Raw genomic sequence first — 16255 nt, forward strand, 5'->3', positions numbered from 1 at the left:
GGAAACAACACTCCTGGAAGTCATTCACTTAGCATCCCATTCAAGAAAAGAACTCACTACAACATCACTTCATCAATTTGAGTAATCACACTATAACAAAGACAACGATACATCAATTAAAATCTAAAAGTTGTAGCAGTAAATTAATGAATAGCGCACACTAAAAAGTGGATCAATCTAGGACTTATGTTGTTACACAATTGACAGATATTACTATTATGCAAATTAACCAAATCAATAATTGTAATGTATCAAAGGAAAATTGTAAAAGTAATAGTAAAATGACCATAAAAATTACCTGAGAGGAAACTAAGCACACCGCTATGATACCTCATTGTCTTAGCAATCCTTGCTAAAGAGGAGGGCCCTTCCTCCTTAACAGGGAGTTGGTAATACACAACTCACAAGCTAATCAACGAAGAAATATGAAGCCATAAATCATGAGAGTGGCATTGATATTAGCAAAGGGTTGCAGATACATTATTTCTCCAAAAATTACAATGATGTTGCCCCCCACGAGGCAGAGGGATTTCAATCTTATAGATTGCATGTATATATATTTAAAACATAATCGGCTATGATAATCTCTCGATCCTCATGCTACCCAAATCATAAACCTTACATAACAAATTACAATTGATTCACTGTGAATAAACAATATCTCCAAATAGAAAGAGGTCAACAACTGAAGATTCATAACTATCCCAGCCAAGTTGGCTTCATTATCAAAAGGCAGTGTGCTTTGCTGACACAATTATTTAGGTTGACTACGACTGAGTGATAGCCTGGATTAACCCTCATTACTATTGTTGAAGAAACAAAGCATTCAAATGGTAAAGTATCAACATCACAACAAAAGTATCAAAAGGATCTCCTTTTTGGAATATTGACAACAAAAAACCTGGAGAAACAACATGATATACCAACAATAACATTCCATCGTGAAACAAACCCTTATCAATCTTGTTAATATAATCGCCCAAAATAATCAACTTCTTATCAAAATACAAACAAAGATGAATAAATTAAGGTGACATAAAAGAGAGGCATACATTGGTCAAAATGCAATTAATAGAGTAACAGAATGTGGCTATCAAGGTAAGAATGGTGAGGAATATAGACAAAATGCATGCAAAGAGAGTGTCATTTCTATGTCCCAACAAGTGCTCAAACTAGATCTCTTAAAAGCCTTCGATAAGCTCAATTGGTCCTGTATGCTCTAGATCCTTCAAGCCTTTGGATTTAATAGTGAGTGGGTCCAATGGGTTAAATATCTCATCTCCTTAGCCTTCTTCACGATACTCTTGGATGGATACCCCATTATACCCTTCTCATATTCGCGGGGAATACGCCATGGAGGCCACTTCTCTCCCTTTCTATTTATCATGGCTACTGAGGATCTTGGTAGGGTGCTTAAAGCAATGATCTCGAAAGGAAAAATCAAGGGTCATCGTTTATTTGTGGAAGAACTACCTATATCAAACCAAAGATTCATAGATGAAACCATGTGCATGGGTACACCAAATATTCAAGAAGCTCAAGGAATTTTACAAGTGTTGGAAGACTTATCCCTTGCATTAGGTATGGGAATAAAAAAAACAAATCTCAAATCTTCTTCTTTAACACTCCAATAGTTGTGCAAACTCATATAGCCAGACCTCTGGGATTCCAAATTAGTAAGCTACCCACAAAATATGTTAGAGCCCCCCTCACAAACAACTCTCTCAAACAAAGTTTTCGGGGCAATCTCATGAGTAAATTCAATGGGAAAATGGCTAGTTAGACCTTTCGTTCTCTCAACTTAGAAGGCATACTAGTCTTACTTCAATCGGTACTCCAAGCTCTCCCAATCTATCTTTTCTTTGCAATTGTGGTACCTTCTTCTATTCATATTTCAATCCATAATATGCGGTGTTCCTTTCACGAGGGTCTGAATTAGAGAAAAAAATGATCTTTGGTTGCTTGGGATAAGTTATGTAAACCCAAACTTATAGGTGTGTTGTCCTAAGATACTCATCAATCATGGCCATAGATATGGGAGCCAAAATTTGGTGGTGCTTGTTGTAAGGGGGGGGGGGGGAGATCTTTAGAAGCACACCTGGCTTCAAAAATATGCAAAACAAATTCAAACTCAACAATTCATCTACACTCCATTTAGGCAACTATACTTCTCTATATGGAACTTGACAAAAAAGGGGATGCAGTTAATTCAACAACACTGCTTCTGGGATATCTGAGATGGAGAATCGACCCTATTCTGGGATAACTCGTGGCAACAACTACCCAAACTTCAAAACCCAAATGATATAGATCTTCTTTGCCTCACCATACAATCACAAGCCAAGCATAAAATCAAAGACTACTAGCAACATCAACATCCCACCTCTACATGGCAATGATAGTTGACACTGATAGAGTGGCATCCCAAACCGACTTATGCGGTATGGATTCTGGCATAATTTACAAGAGAGTCACATCATGATCTCCTCTTAAGCAAACAAACTCAGGTGGGGTTACTATTCCAGTGGAGTGTTCTCAATAAAGAGGATTGCAATCCATAAGCTAAGATAAATTATAGCCCCAAAGCCACTATATGGAGCAACATTTGGAAGTGAAAGTTATGGGAATTTTTATTATTATTTCTCTCGCTCCTTGTTAAGGGGAAAATAATGACTTGGGATAACATTTAAAAATACAATTGTATGGGTCCCTCAAGATGTCATTTATGCTACCTAAATTAAGAAAATTTAAAGCACCTCATAAACAGTGTCCCTTACTCTTGCTATATATGGGAAGCCCTTGAAACTGGCACGAATAATTCTGATCAGGACCCCTCAAGAATCCCAAAAACTATAAAAAATTAGAAGGACAGTTTTTTCATCAATCCCATTCTAAACAGGATATGGGTCCTCCTATGAGGATTTCTTTTATGGGAATATGGAAATAAGGGAATCGTTGTCTATTCAGAAATAACTCTCTCCCCCAAGAACAATTATGGTTTCTTGTTAGGAAGAACATTCAAGAAACAATAACAACACAAATGTGGGTAGACTAGGAATGACAGGCCACAGGAGCAGAAGCACTCATACTATAGAGTTGGCAGCTACATTCGAGAACTCTTGCGCTACCCACATTTATTCCCAGCTCCGTGTCTATACCTATAACTTGGATTCCTCCCCCTCAAAACTTCCTAGAACTCAACTTTAATGGGGTGTCTAAAGGTAACCTTGGCCCTGTAGGCTTCAGGGACATCTTCAGGGGTTACTCAGGCTCAACCCTTTATCTCTATTATGGATATATGGGGCACAATAGAAACAACATTGTTGAGCTAAAATCTCTAGAAGAGGGATTAAGAATATCAAAAATACAAGAATATTCTAAGTTGATTGTGGAAGTCGATTTGAAACTCATCATTTCCATGATCTTTAAAATCCTCAATGGATCCCCTCTATTTAAGGCCTCCCAAATTTGGCAGTTATAAAGTCTACTCCATATAGTGGCCTCCCTCATCATGATCATCTACGTAGTCATCCCCTTCCACATTTGTCGAACTAGGAATAAAATTGTAGATAAGCTAGCCAACAAGGGATGCTCTAATCATGTTTACTCACTCTCTTCCCCTAGAACTCGATCCTCAACACATCCTTCAAGCAAGAATGTCAACTCCTAATGTAGCAAGACTTACACTCCCGGGATGGGGTGACTACACAAGTGAATGGGGGGGAGGGGTGTTGTTGTTGTCCCACCAACCCACATGTGAGAGGGACATGGAAACACACCCCTTAAAAGTTCTCATTAAAACAAGCAACTCGAACGAGATGCCACCTTAGTACACCAACCGAAGGGACTGCATGGCATTTAATTGACAACTTTGCCACTTGCATGATGGGAGTTTCAATGGATTTTTAGTGGGATTTCCATAGCTCATGGTATCACTTTCATGGGTGCGCTTGACCAATAAGGTCTCTGCACCCACCAGGCATTCAATGGGCACTTCGTTATGGTTTCACATGCCAAGAAGGATATACATCACATAACCTGGTTTGAAGTGGAGTATAGTTATATTTCTCTTAGGAGTGGTATGTGTTTGTCATTTACTCTAGGCTCTCTAATGCAAGCAATTGGCCCATTTCATTCAACCTAGTTTAATGGTGTTATAACGAGTACTAATGGATTGCTAACCTGAAGAATAGGTAGGAAAAGATGGCACAATCTAGCTATTTCCTTGACCCATACTAAAGTTGGTGTCCTCCCTCTTCACATCCTCATTCTCAAGGTGACACGTATGTAGTTTTGTCAGGTGTTACTCCATCTTCTCAGCTAGCACAAAATTTAATATATTCGTAGCCTTCCAAGCAAGCCACCTCCGAAGCTTGGAAGTTCAAGGGAGCCTATGTATGCAGTAATTTTATGCTTATCTATCCTCATTTCTAGATTTTTGTTTGTCCAAAATGATACAATTACAAATGTTATAGGTATTGGGGTCACTCTTTCTCTAGGTGATATACATTGGCTCTTGGGGTTGAGTTGTTTCCCTCCACATCCTCAAAGTCTTTAATCCCTGCCACAACTCTCTTTTCTTTCTGGTATTTCACCGTGCCTATGAAAAGGGCTAGAGTGCACCAAGTTGTAGCATACTATCAAGAAATAGGTTATTCTAGATCCCATACTCGAGCTAAAAGATCAGTCATGCACTACATAGACCTAACCCCCCAACCAGTACAAAAGGAGATCACACAAGTGGAAAGGGAGCTATCAAATGAAAGATGCAATCTTACCGATATATGTTGAGAAATCAACGCAAGTAGATTAGGGTTTGATTCCTCTTTCTTGATAATTAGTTGTGAGTTATGTTGGCTTCTTTTACTTCTTTATTATCTTATCTTTGATCAAGCAAATACCATTTATGTGTGTATGAATGTCACAAAACATAAGACACAAGAAGAAGGCACTGTGTTAGGGAAAAAAGCCCCTCGAGGGGAAAACCTAGTAAATTTTTTTATTCCTTCAATAGTTTTCTTTGAGACTCTTCAACCTAAACATAGACCAAACCTTCCCTCCACACCAAGTCAACCCTTCGAGATCTTCGAACCCTTTGAAGCAACACTTCCACCCCAGCAACTTCGACTATGCGACAACGTATGACATCAGGCAACAACTGGTAGCAACAACACTTGAAAGATTTTGATCTCCCAAATTAGGGCATGAGAGAGAGAGAGAGAGAGTACCACTAAAACTTCAATTTTCCTTTTCTCTCTGACCTTGACCCAACTCACACTTCTTTTGACTTCCTTGACCCACTTCGCACTTTTTCCAGCTTCACTAGAGATATTGAATTTGCTCGAGATATCCAAATGAATTTGATCTCCTTCCTTTTATATGCTCCAGTTGAGGTCGAATAGGTGTCCTTTAGGCCAACTTGATCTCCATTAGGCTGACTTCCTGTGGAGGTTACATAAATCATATTTTACTCAATACTAAACCTTTTTACATGCTTCAAAAGCCCAAGAAGGGTCTCTTTAAAAATACAATGACTCTATTAACTCAGAATAAATCCTAGAAGTCCTCAATGGGGACTTTGACCTAAAACATGATCACCCAAACATGAAACCCATGCTTTAATAAGTCATAATAATAATAATAATAATAATTTTTTATTATTCTTTTGACAAGTATATTACATGATGAATCAAATACATTTATGAAGATCGAACCTAGTTACATTCTTCAACACTCCCTCTTAACTAGGGAGGTATTCATAGTATACAAATATAATGGAAGATTTCAAACTATATGAATAATGAAGAGTTTAGGCACCATAATGTCGTGGACTAGATTCCTTACTAGGGCAATCTATCCATTGGTCTCTCAACAGTTTAGGCACTACAATGCCACAGACTAGATTCCTGACCAGGGCAATCTATCCAAGTAGGACTAAAGTGGACTCAAGCTTTCAGCCTCTCTAGGTACCATCAGGCTTACTTGCTAACCACCAACCTAGGGACCTGGGTGCGTATATGAGGTCGAAGCTCTACGACCAACACCAACCTCCCTAATTTAAGACGTAGACATTACCAAAAAGTGTCAACCAGATGTCTTCCCAGGAAATGCTTCACTTGCAAAGCCTCAACAAATCTCTCCCGATCAAACTGATCGTAACCAACATGCTATCAAAAATTTGAGAGATTTACCTATACAAACACAACCCAAGTCAGTAATACACTTTCAAATGTACATAATCAAATACAAACTTCTGGGGTCTTCTAAAAAACATGATGTTGCTTCTCAATTTTCCATAGCAGGACTTAGACCTTTCCCAATGAATCTTAACAAAATATTCCTCAATCATACAACTTCCTTTCCTACTACTCATGCACCAACATATTTCATAAATCGATTCGACTTTTCTTACCTTAGCAGCATTTCAAAATACATTCTCCAATTTTCTTCTCTCACTCATGGCTTTCACTAAACTTATGGTTGTTAGTCCTGGTCTAGTGCATGACACATGAAGTTGAGAACCATATCTATCACTCCCTCTTAATCAGAGAGGATCTAAGCATTCCTGTACAAGGAACATTCTCAACCATCCTCTTATCCTAAGGAGATTTCTTTCATCCGTGCTTCTTCTCAATCTAGGGAGATTTCTTTCATTCAATCTCCCTCTTAACTTAGGGAGTTCTACTTCTTCTTTATGACGTCAAAGAATATTTTGTGGCTTCCATCCTTCTCATCAGATTTATCATTACCATCACCATTCACATCACGCTTATCACATCAACTTTTCTTTACGAACATCTTCACTATTTTGAAGATCACGTACCTGCATAACTTAGATAGAAAGTACAACCAAATCTATAGAAGCATGAAGTTAACCATATCAAAATCACGAAAGCATTTAACTTTATATATATCAGATGCCCAAACAAGAGACACATACTCTTCAACATCTTGCTAGGGACTTTATCATAAACGCTAGACTACTTTATCATAACAACTTTCATTACATCTAGGGTTTCAATGTCTCTTCCAAAGGTGTGACATACCTTATTACAACATATAGAAAACCCTAGAAACAATTCAAACAAATATAGATCTACAAAGTATCTAACAACTTTCATAATTCATATGTTAGACTTCCACTAGGGTTTCATACAAACTCTAGATTTCATACATGAGATTTGATAATCAAAACCAGTCATATTTTAGTCAACAACATGACTAGCTTCCACTAGGGTTTGTTGCAAACCCTATATTTTCTTAATCAAACATCAATCACAACTAAAACTTAGATTTCAACAAACTTACACACATCTCAAATAATCACATAGTCATCATATATCATAGATTTTAGTATTTGTGCATTCTAGGGTTTTGGAGTTAAACCTTACTTCTACTAAGGTTTAACTCCAAAACCCTAGAATGCACAAATACTATCATCCTAGAGAAACAAACTTAGACTAGGGCTTAGTTCCAAACCCTAGGATTCATGACCATTGACAAACAGGTCAACTTATACATCTAGGACTTCATCATCATGCATAGGCATTTAATATCATGTGTTAATCAAACCCAACTTCACAAACATCAATAAGAGTTAGACATATAACAAACTTGATTAAAATAGGGTTTGATCGAACAAATACACACATACTAATGAAATCATTTATAAGACATTATAAGGGTGTTGCTTACACATCCCACCAAACCCTAATGATGCAGGGTTTCAATATAAGAACATAGAAAACCCTAAATTACCAAACTTCAAAGGTTCAGGATTTTAGACATTATCATTCAACCCTAACAAGTTAGGGTTTCCATAATAATACTAAAACCCCAAACAAGACATCATCAAAGAATCAACCAGTTATTTCAGACTTATTCAAAACATTAGATATTTTGTTTCAATAACCCTAAGCGGATTAGGGTTTCACACATTATAATTAGCATAACCTTAAGTTAGGGTTTTCCAGAGAACTTTTCTAAGGTTCTATGAGAACAATTAAGGATGTGAGGAGGGTAGATTTATCTAATGATGAATCATCTAATCAAGAATCTTTAAGATTCAAAGAAGTTAGACAAAAAGATGTTAGTAATACAAATTTCAAAATAAGATGAATGTACTTTTTATATTAAGAGAATTTGATAAGGTGTGTAGTCTAAGACATACATGGAGATGTTCCTTGACAAACCTTGTAAGGATTCCTTGAAGTGTTCTCTTTGTATTAAGCCATGATATTTTATACCTACAATACATACTTTCAAGCAAGACATGTGATACCAAGAACATTATTGAATTTCTCAAGTTAGATCTTCTACCCAACTATGGAGGATGGAATCCAATGATATTGAAGCTCAAGTTATTCCTTCAATTAATATTAAGACTTTTACTTGACATCCTAGATTACATGTGAACCTTGGAAGATAAGGATTAAGGTTCTAATATGAGACTTTTGTATGTTATCTAGGGATTACAATCTTTACCCTAGACTAGCTATAAACAAGGATAGTATGGGGTTAAAATTATTTTTTTGAGGCTTCTGCGATTAGTACTTTGTGTGTAGTCTTCTTCCGAATTTCTCGCATCCATGGTTGTTTGAATCGATGTTTCGAGCCATTACCAGATGTTAATTCTATGGGAGAAAAAAAAAATCTTTTTCATCGCTTACAAGTCTTCCATAGGCCACATTATTTTCAACAGACTAACGTATAAAAAAATGACCACGACCATATAAAAAAAGTGTAGAAAAAATAAAAAATAGGGCATAGGAGGAGTCCATATCATATATACCAGTAGTGGCATATTCCCTTCAAAAACAAAAATCACCAAATAGTTTCACAATATCTCCCTCATGTTCTGTGGAAAAAGATATCCCCCATCTCTGCAGAGCATCCTTCTTTGGAAAACATATCTGCCTCATTGTTTTGAACTCTGTATATGTGAGCAATGGAAACCCTCCTGAAGTCTTGCAACAACAAACCATCCACATGAAACATATGAGCTTTGTTGGAACATTCCATTTCCAAGTGCCATTATACCATTTGTGACATAGATCAAGTCCATTGTCCTGTACTATAGTGAAGTATGCCTCACTAGCCCGGATATGTCCTTTGTGTAGGACCCCATTCCAGGACATATTATTTGTCTTTTGTGAAAGGAAGATCCCCACTAGCTTTAGATGAATAATGTATTCACGCCATTCAGTCACAAGTTGACCAGAGAGTCCAAGTTCATCATCCTCTTCCCTCTTTGATGTAGGTGATAAATAAGTGGGACTGATAATGTAAAGATATCCATACCTTTGAAAACATCCAATCCAACTTTTGGAATGGATCTTGTTCCTATATCCCATCTGACATTTCCAATAAGTCGACGTTTAGAAGACCATAATCTTCTCCAAGATTGTGAGATCTCCTTTTTCATCGGAGACCCTCTAGAAATCCACTCAAGCATATAACAATTGTTTAAATCTTTGTCTTCAATAATATTGTTCCATATGCCTTCAAAGTTGACAGCTCGCCCTAAATTTTTAAGAAGTAAAGCCTCATTCATACCCTCTAAGTCCTTGATACCCCACCCACCATGGGTCTTCTGTCTAGGGACCAGATCAAGTCTGGCAAGATGAATCTTCCTGTCTCGACCAACACCTTCCCATAAAAAATGTGAGATGATCAAATTAGTTTTGTTGACGATCCTCTTCGAAAATCTATAAATGTGCATCCAATATAATGAGATATTTTAAAGGATCGAGTTAATCAAAGTCAAACGACCTCCCAATGCTAGCCACTTCAGAGACCATAGTTGTAATCTGTTTTCAAATTTTATGATAAACCAATCCCAATCTTTGGTTTCATAGTAGTTTGGCTTCATGAAAAAGCCTAGGTACTTAAAACATTTGTCTAATGGGATCAAATGTATCTTGAACAATGCAACAATTGATTTCATTGACGACTCGTTGTGATCAAAATATATCAACACTGACTTTCCTTCATTCATCAACAGACCCAACACCTCTCCAAAAGAGGAGATGATCCTGTGTATATCCTGACATTCACAGAGAGAATCCCTACCCATAGCAAGCACACCGTCTACAAACATAAAATGACATTGGTAAACTCTCCTAGACACCCTGCATCCATCTGCCATTCTTCTGCTAACACCATTAATCACCACTAGAAACAAGAGGGGAGAGAGGGCACAACCCTGTCTAAGACTGCGAAAATCCTTAAAAAAGTTTTTCAGGAGGCCATTTATGATAACCACATAGTTGACTATTGTGATGCAGGTCATAATCCAACCAACCATGTAATCTCCAAACCCCATTTTAATGAGGACCATATGCTAGAACTCCTAGATGACACAATCATATGCTCCTCCTGAACCTAGCTTTTCACTAGGCAACAAGAAGGAGCCCATCTACATCAAAGAAATTTATTTAGAGAATATTCATGCATGTTAATATGCTCCTTTGTTTTTAGTTTTTCCTATGTCTCATTTGATGCCCTTGTGGCCAAACAATTATTATTTATATTTTGCTTCTTCTAACTTAATCTTTCTCTTATCTTATGACATTTTGAATCAATTGAAGTTTTGTGTTTGGTATAGTTTCCCTAGAGGAAGGGTAACACAAGCCTCAACAACAATCTATGTAAATATTTGAATGCAGGTAATACAACTTTTACTTCACAGAAAAAACCCTAAGCCACGTAAAGATTTGCATAGACATTAGTTTGAGCAAATCAATATATCCCCATGCAAGCTATCTAGCTTTTTGAATACATGTAGACTTTGAGAACATCATGTTTAAATACAAAAAATATTTTAGATTCAAGTGGTATGCACTTTAAGAATTTTGAGAGGTAAGCATTCTCTTGAAGTATGTTTGAGAAGGTGTCTTTTAAGAAAGTGCGTTTGATTGTATGAAAAGGCACATTCTATAGGCCATTGTGAAAGAGATGTGTAATTCCTTCCATGCTTTTCCTGTAATTGACATGCATATTTTTTTAAATAAAAATAGAATGTTCGCTAGATAAAGAAGAAGAAGAAGAAGATAGAGTAATTGAAAGTAAAGATAAAATTATATATGCGCCTTCAGTTTGAGGAAGATGTGTAATTCCTTTCATGTTAGGTTCCTATAATACTAGTGTATACCCCATGTTGTTATTGTTGTGCCCCATAGAAGCCCAATATTGTTATTGTTGTGCCCTTACATTATTATTGTTATGCGGGCCGTAGTTATATTGTGACCCCTTAGACTCCTATATATACTAACGAGGTCTTGTCATTTGAATCATTCAAGAATTGTTCATTTATCTGATGTAAAAGGAGGCTTCCCCCTTGAAGAAGCTTATTTTCAAGTCATTGATATATCCTTTCTTCTATTTTGTGATCTAGTTACATAAAATTTGATACCAAAGCTCTAGATCTTAGGGTTTCACTACATCAAACAAGTCATCTTGACATTTTCGCTATAACATTTTTTCTACAAAGCTTCAAGCGTTGAAATTCTACCACGTGTATCCTAAATATTTTTGAACTTCATGTAAAAATTTCAAATCTTGGTTCGCTATATTTTTTGAGATATGGTTTGAAAATGTTATGGTTTCTGCATGCTTTATAATTTAGTCTCAAACAGATGATATAGGGAAAATCATCATAACTTTCACTTCAAGCGTCAACTTTGAATTCTATAAAAAGTTCTGGAAAGAGAACAAACTGTATTTTCTTGAGGAGGAATTCAAGGTTGAGATCGAAATAGTGACACCTGACAGTATGTACAAGTTACTAAACTGAACTAGTCCATAATCAGGCCATCGTGGGAGATTTCGTATAACTTTATCTCAAAGAATCCAATTTTGATCTAACTTGTGCAGTTGGAAAGAGGAAACAAAAAACTACCTTACGACGAAGTTTTATACCTTGAGAGGTTGAAATCACAAACATACAATAGTTTCAAGATCGAGCTCCTAAAATCAAGAAAAATGTGTGTATTTTTATTTTTTTTTAAATTGCATAACTTTTGTTTGAAAAATCAGTTTGAAGTGATTCAAAGAGGATATTGAAGCATATATATCAATATTTCATTCTAAAATGCCTTGAAACAAAAAAAATGGATACACCCCGTAAACCAACATAAATCTCTTCTATAACACATGAAGAATAGGATGAAATGCAACATGATGTATCAAAATTATGAGACCAAGTGCAACAAATGTTGCTCTTGCAAAGAGTAACAAAAAATGAATTGGAAGCAATGATGAATGTTAAGTTGGATGGTTAAAAGGGGACATGGATGCTTTAAAAGCAAAAGTAAATTTTGGCTAACCAAGGGTGAATTTAGAGGGGCCAACCCTTGTTTTATTTTCTTTAAAAGGGAAAATCATCTAATCTAAATGCAACCTAACCCTAATAATTCATTGATCTAGATTAAACCGTTGGATTAATTTATTCACCTAATCTACCTAACTATCAATAACCAAGATTACATAATTTGGCTAATTTTATTCTCTAATCTAATTAACATAAATTGAAACTTGTTTGATCATGATTACACTGTATGACCCAAACAACGACTCAAGGTTGTGGCATTTTAAACAAGCTACACATAACAATCAATTTATTCTAGAAAATCAAAGCATTTATCTAGTAGTGGCATTTGAATTTGCATCACTTTCAGTTCTATTTTTTTTATGGGGTTCTTTTCATCCTTTTTTTTTTATTCCATTTTTTTATATATACCCTCTTTTCATTATATATATATATATATATATATATATATATATATATATATTTTGAAATCATTTACAATATAAAATATTATTTACAATTGGATATACTTAAAGAAAACATTCAATCATCATTTAATCCTATGAATCATAGGACCCTAATAGCTATGAACCTTGCCTTGTACTTCTCTATACTGTCGTTTGCAACATACTTGATATTTTAGATCCATCGTGATGCTACAACTGATCTATCTTCTGGTCTACGTACTACTTCCCAGACATCATTCATCATGATGGAGTTGTATTCTTCCACCATGGCATCCACCCATACTTGGTGTTGAACAACTTCTTGAAAGCTAGAGGGTTCTTCAACCTGAGCTACCAATACCTGATATCTATCTGGTTGTCTACGCTGCCTCTTCTCAACTCTAGGAGCTCCAACAAACTCCTTTGTGTCCCTTAGTGTCTGTCGTACTTATCTGTTGGTTCTACCACTGGTGGTGGGAGGCTTAACCAACTATTCCTCCTGATCCTATCATTCTATCGGTTGAGAATCATCTGCATTTCTCCTTTTGAGGAGATACTTGTGCTGGTCACTGTACTTGACCAAGGTATATGTCCTCCTACTTGTCCTCCTTGCTGCCCCTGCTACTCTTGGACTAACGGAACATCTCCTGACTGGTCTTCTGCGGGCATCTCATGAGATTTCCTGAAAGCTCTGTCCTCCATAAACTTTGCATCCCGTCTTACTACAATATTCCTCCTGCCAAGAATGTAGATTCTATATGCATTTGAGGTCTCGTTGTATCCTACAAGATACCCTTTTTCTGCAGTCTGATCCAGTTTATTGTGCTTCTTGTCTGGAATGTGACAATAAGCCACGCTTCCGAATATCCTGAGATGATTGACTTCCGGCTTCTTCCCTGTGAAAACTCCTTCGGGTGTTCTCTTCCCCAATGCTCTATGAGGAGTTCTATTTTGGATATATATTGTTGTGTTGCAAGATTCTACCCATAGATACCTAGGTAGATCCTGATCATACAACATAGATTTGGCTGCCCCAACAATAGTTTTGTTTTTCCGTTCTGCTACTCCATTTTGCTCCAGATTATATGGAGTTGTCCACTCCCTTTTGATGCCCTCCTTTGCACAGAAATCTGTGAAGTCTTTGTCTGTATATTATCCATCATTATCTGAACATGATGATGCCTCGAAATTCGTTGCAACAACATGGGGGATAACCACCCGGTCCAGACCTTAAAACAACTCCTTTTCTGTTTGGAGTAGTGGCTCTGATTGGTTTAACCAGGTCCAATTACCTTTTCCCAATTACTATCATTTTTACAATATGTCTCTAATTACCAATAGGTAGGGACATCATATCAATTCTTCTAGCTAATCAGGCAAGAAGAATGACCCTTAAGTTGTTTTAGCGACACAACCAAACCAATATAAAGTTTTGTCTCTTGAAAATTCTTCTGACTGATCAAGAAAGAAGAATGACCCTTAAGTTGTTTTAGTGACACAACCAAACCGATCTAGAGTTTTGCCTCTAGGATGTAAAAGCTAAGATACCACATGTAGGATTAAACTAAGATGTAATTAATCTATCCTATCTTGATTGAACGAAAGAGAAGTCCTTCTCTCAATCAAGAGTTGATTTACTTAATAGAAAAAGGAACTTTAAGGAATTGAAATTAAAATGAAGGAATTAGATCAAGGAGATAGCTCTCAAGATCTGATTCCTTATTGATCCAAATACCAACAATTAGGTACTTAGTAATTAGTTACACAAGTGCCCAACGAAGTATATCCAATTCCTTAATTATATGCATGCATAAGTCAGTCTAATACTCGAGAATGTATGCTATCACAAGTGATTGTCCTAAGTGTATAATAATAAAGATTAATCAAACACTTATGGAAATGAAAAGCATTTAAAGATAATTGTTTTGATTAATTAGTTAAGCATGTATAACATTCTAATAAGTTGATCAAATGCTCAAATATATGTACTATAAAATGGCAGTTCCAGCAAGTTCATAAATGAAATAATGCAGAACTGTGTTAGCAGAAATACATATAAGAGACAATAAAAAATATGATTGTTAATTACACAAAACAGAACAACAAAATAATGATAAAAGTACCCAATACATTGTTCTTCGTTTGTGAAATAAAACAGTGTTGATCCGGTCTTTTATTATGATGCTCTGAAAGGTACAAAAGTGCGGGCTTTCTGAAGCACTCTTTACAAAAATCCAGAACTCTGATATGATCATTCTATTAAGAAGATTTTGAGAAGTATAGAAGTGTAAGCTTCTCAAAATCATTCTTGAAGAATACAAAAGTGTGAGAAGATAGACTTGAAGGATACAAAAGTGTGAGCTCCAAGGCTTTCCTTCTAAGATTTGGGAACCTTATTCATTATAATGAACAGGCTTAAACAACACTTGGAGGATGAAAAAAATAAAATCATTGTGCACAACGCTAGGGAGTTAAACAAATCCCTTGTTATTGTGAAGATAACGTAGAAATGGAAACGGTTGTGATAATGATCTTTTGGTAATCCCGCTCTGTCTTATTTGTGCAACTGTGTGATTTGAAATATCATAACGATGGTCGATTTTATGGAACTGCGCAATTGTCCCTTTCCTTATGCACCTGAAAACGAGAAACAATGACTGAACAAGCGATGATTAAACATGAGATATATTACAAATAAATTCATTACATCCGTGTTTGAGATAAACGGTATGATCAAAGAAAGACATCTGAGATTTTTAATCATAATCGCATTCGAGACAAGGTCGTTTTAAAATAATTCGCAATCGCATAAAATATGGGATAATCACAATTAAAATCAGAATCGGGATCGTATCATTGTTACAATTAATCGGGATCATATCATTGTTACCATTAATCGAGATCGTATAATCCTTAATAGCAATCACAAATAATACGGTGGCTTATTAATTGGAATCACATAGATCTAATGAATTGCAATCGCATTCAATCAGGGAGAAACTGAGATTTATCGTAATCACATTCAATCGGGGCGATACTGAGCCATATCACAATCGCAGTTATCAGAGCGGAGGAATAGCCTAAATCCCGTGGCTTTTGGGATTGCAATATCACAATCACGGAGGAGAAGGGATGGGCCGATCGCATCGCAATTATGGAGCAGTGGATAATGAACATACACTTAATGATTTACGATTGCAATGTTAAGGGACAACGTGGCAGATAAGTGACGTGGCAATGACGTCATGTAGTGACGTGGCAATGATGTCATTATGTGACATGGAGGATGACGTGACATCTGACATGGAGAATGATGTCATGCGTGACATCATGAGTGACATGGTAGAGGAATGAGTCCTGCATATCACAATCGCGTTTGACAGAGGCCTAGTCATGGACACGAGATTTTTATGAGTCACAATTAAGCATCCCATCGGGTTCGGGCCAGATCACAAATCATAATCGTAAAGGTGGAGGGGTAGAGGATCAAGCCTACAGATAT

The sequence above is a fragment of the Pinus tabuliformis genome, chromosome 6, assembly GCF_031772625.1.
Source record: "Pinus tabuliformis cultivar Carrire ecotype Pingquan chromosome 6, CPIR1, whole genome shotgun sequence".
Classification (NCBI taxonomy): Eukaryota; Viridiplantae; Streptophyta; class Pinopsida; order Pinales; family Pinaceae; genus Pinus; species Pinus tabuliformis.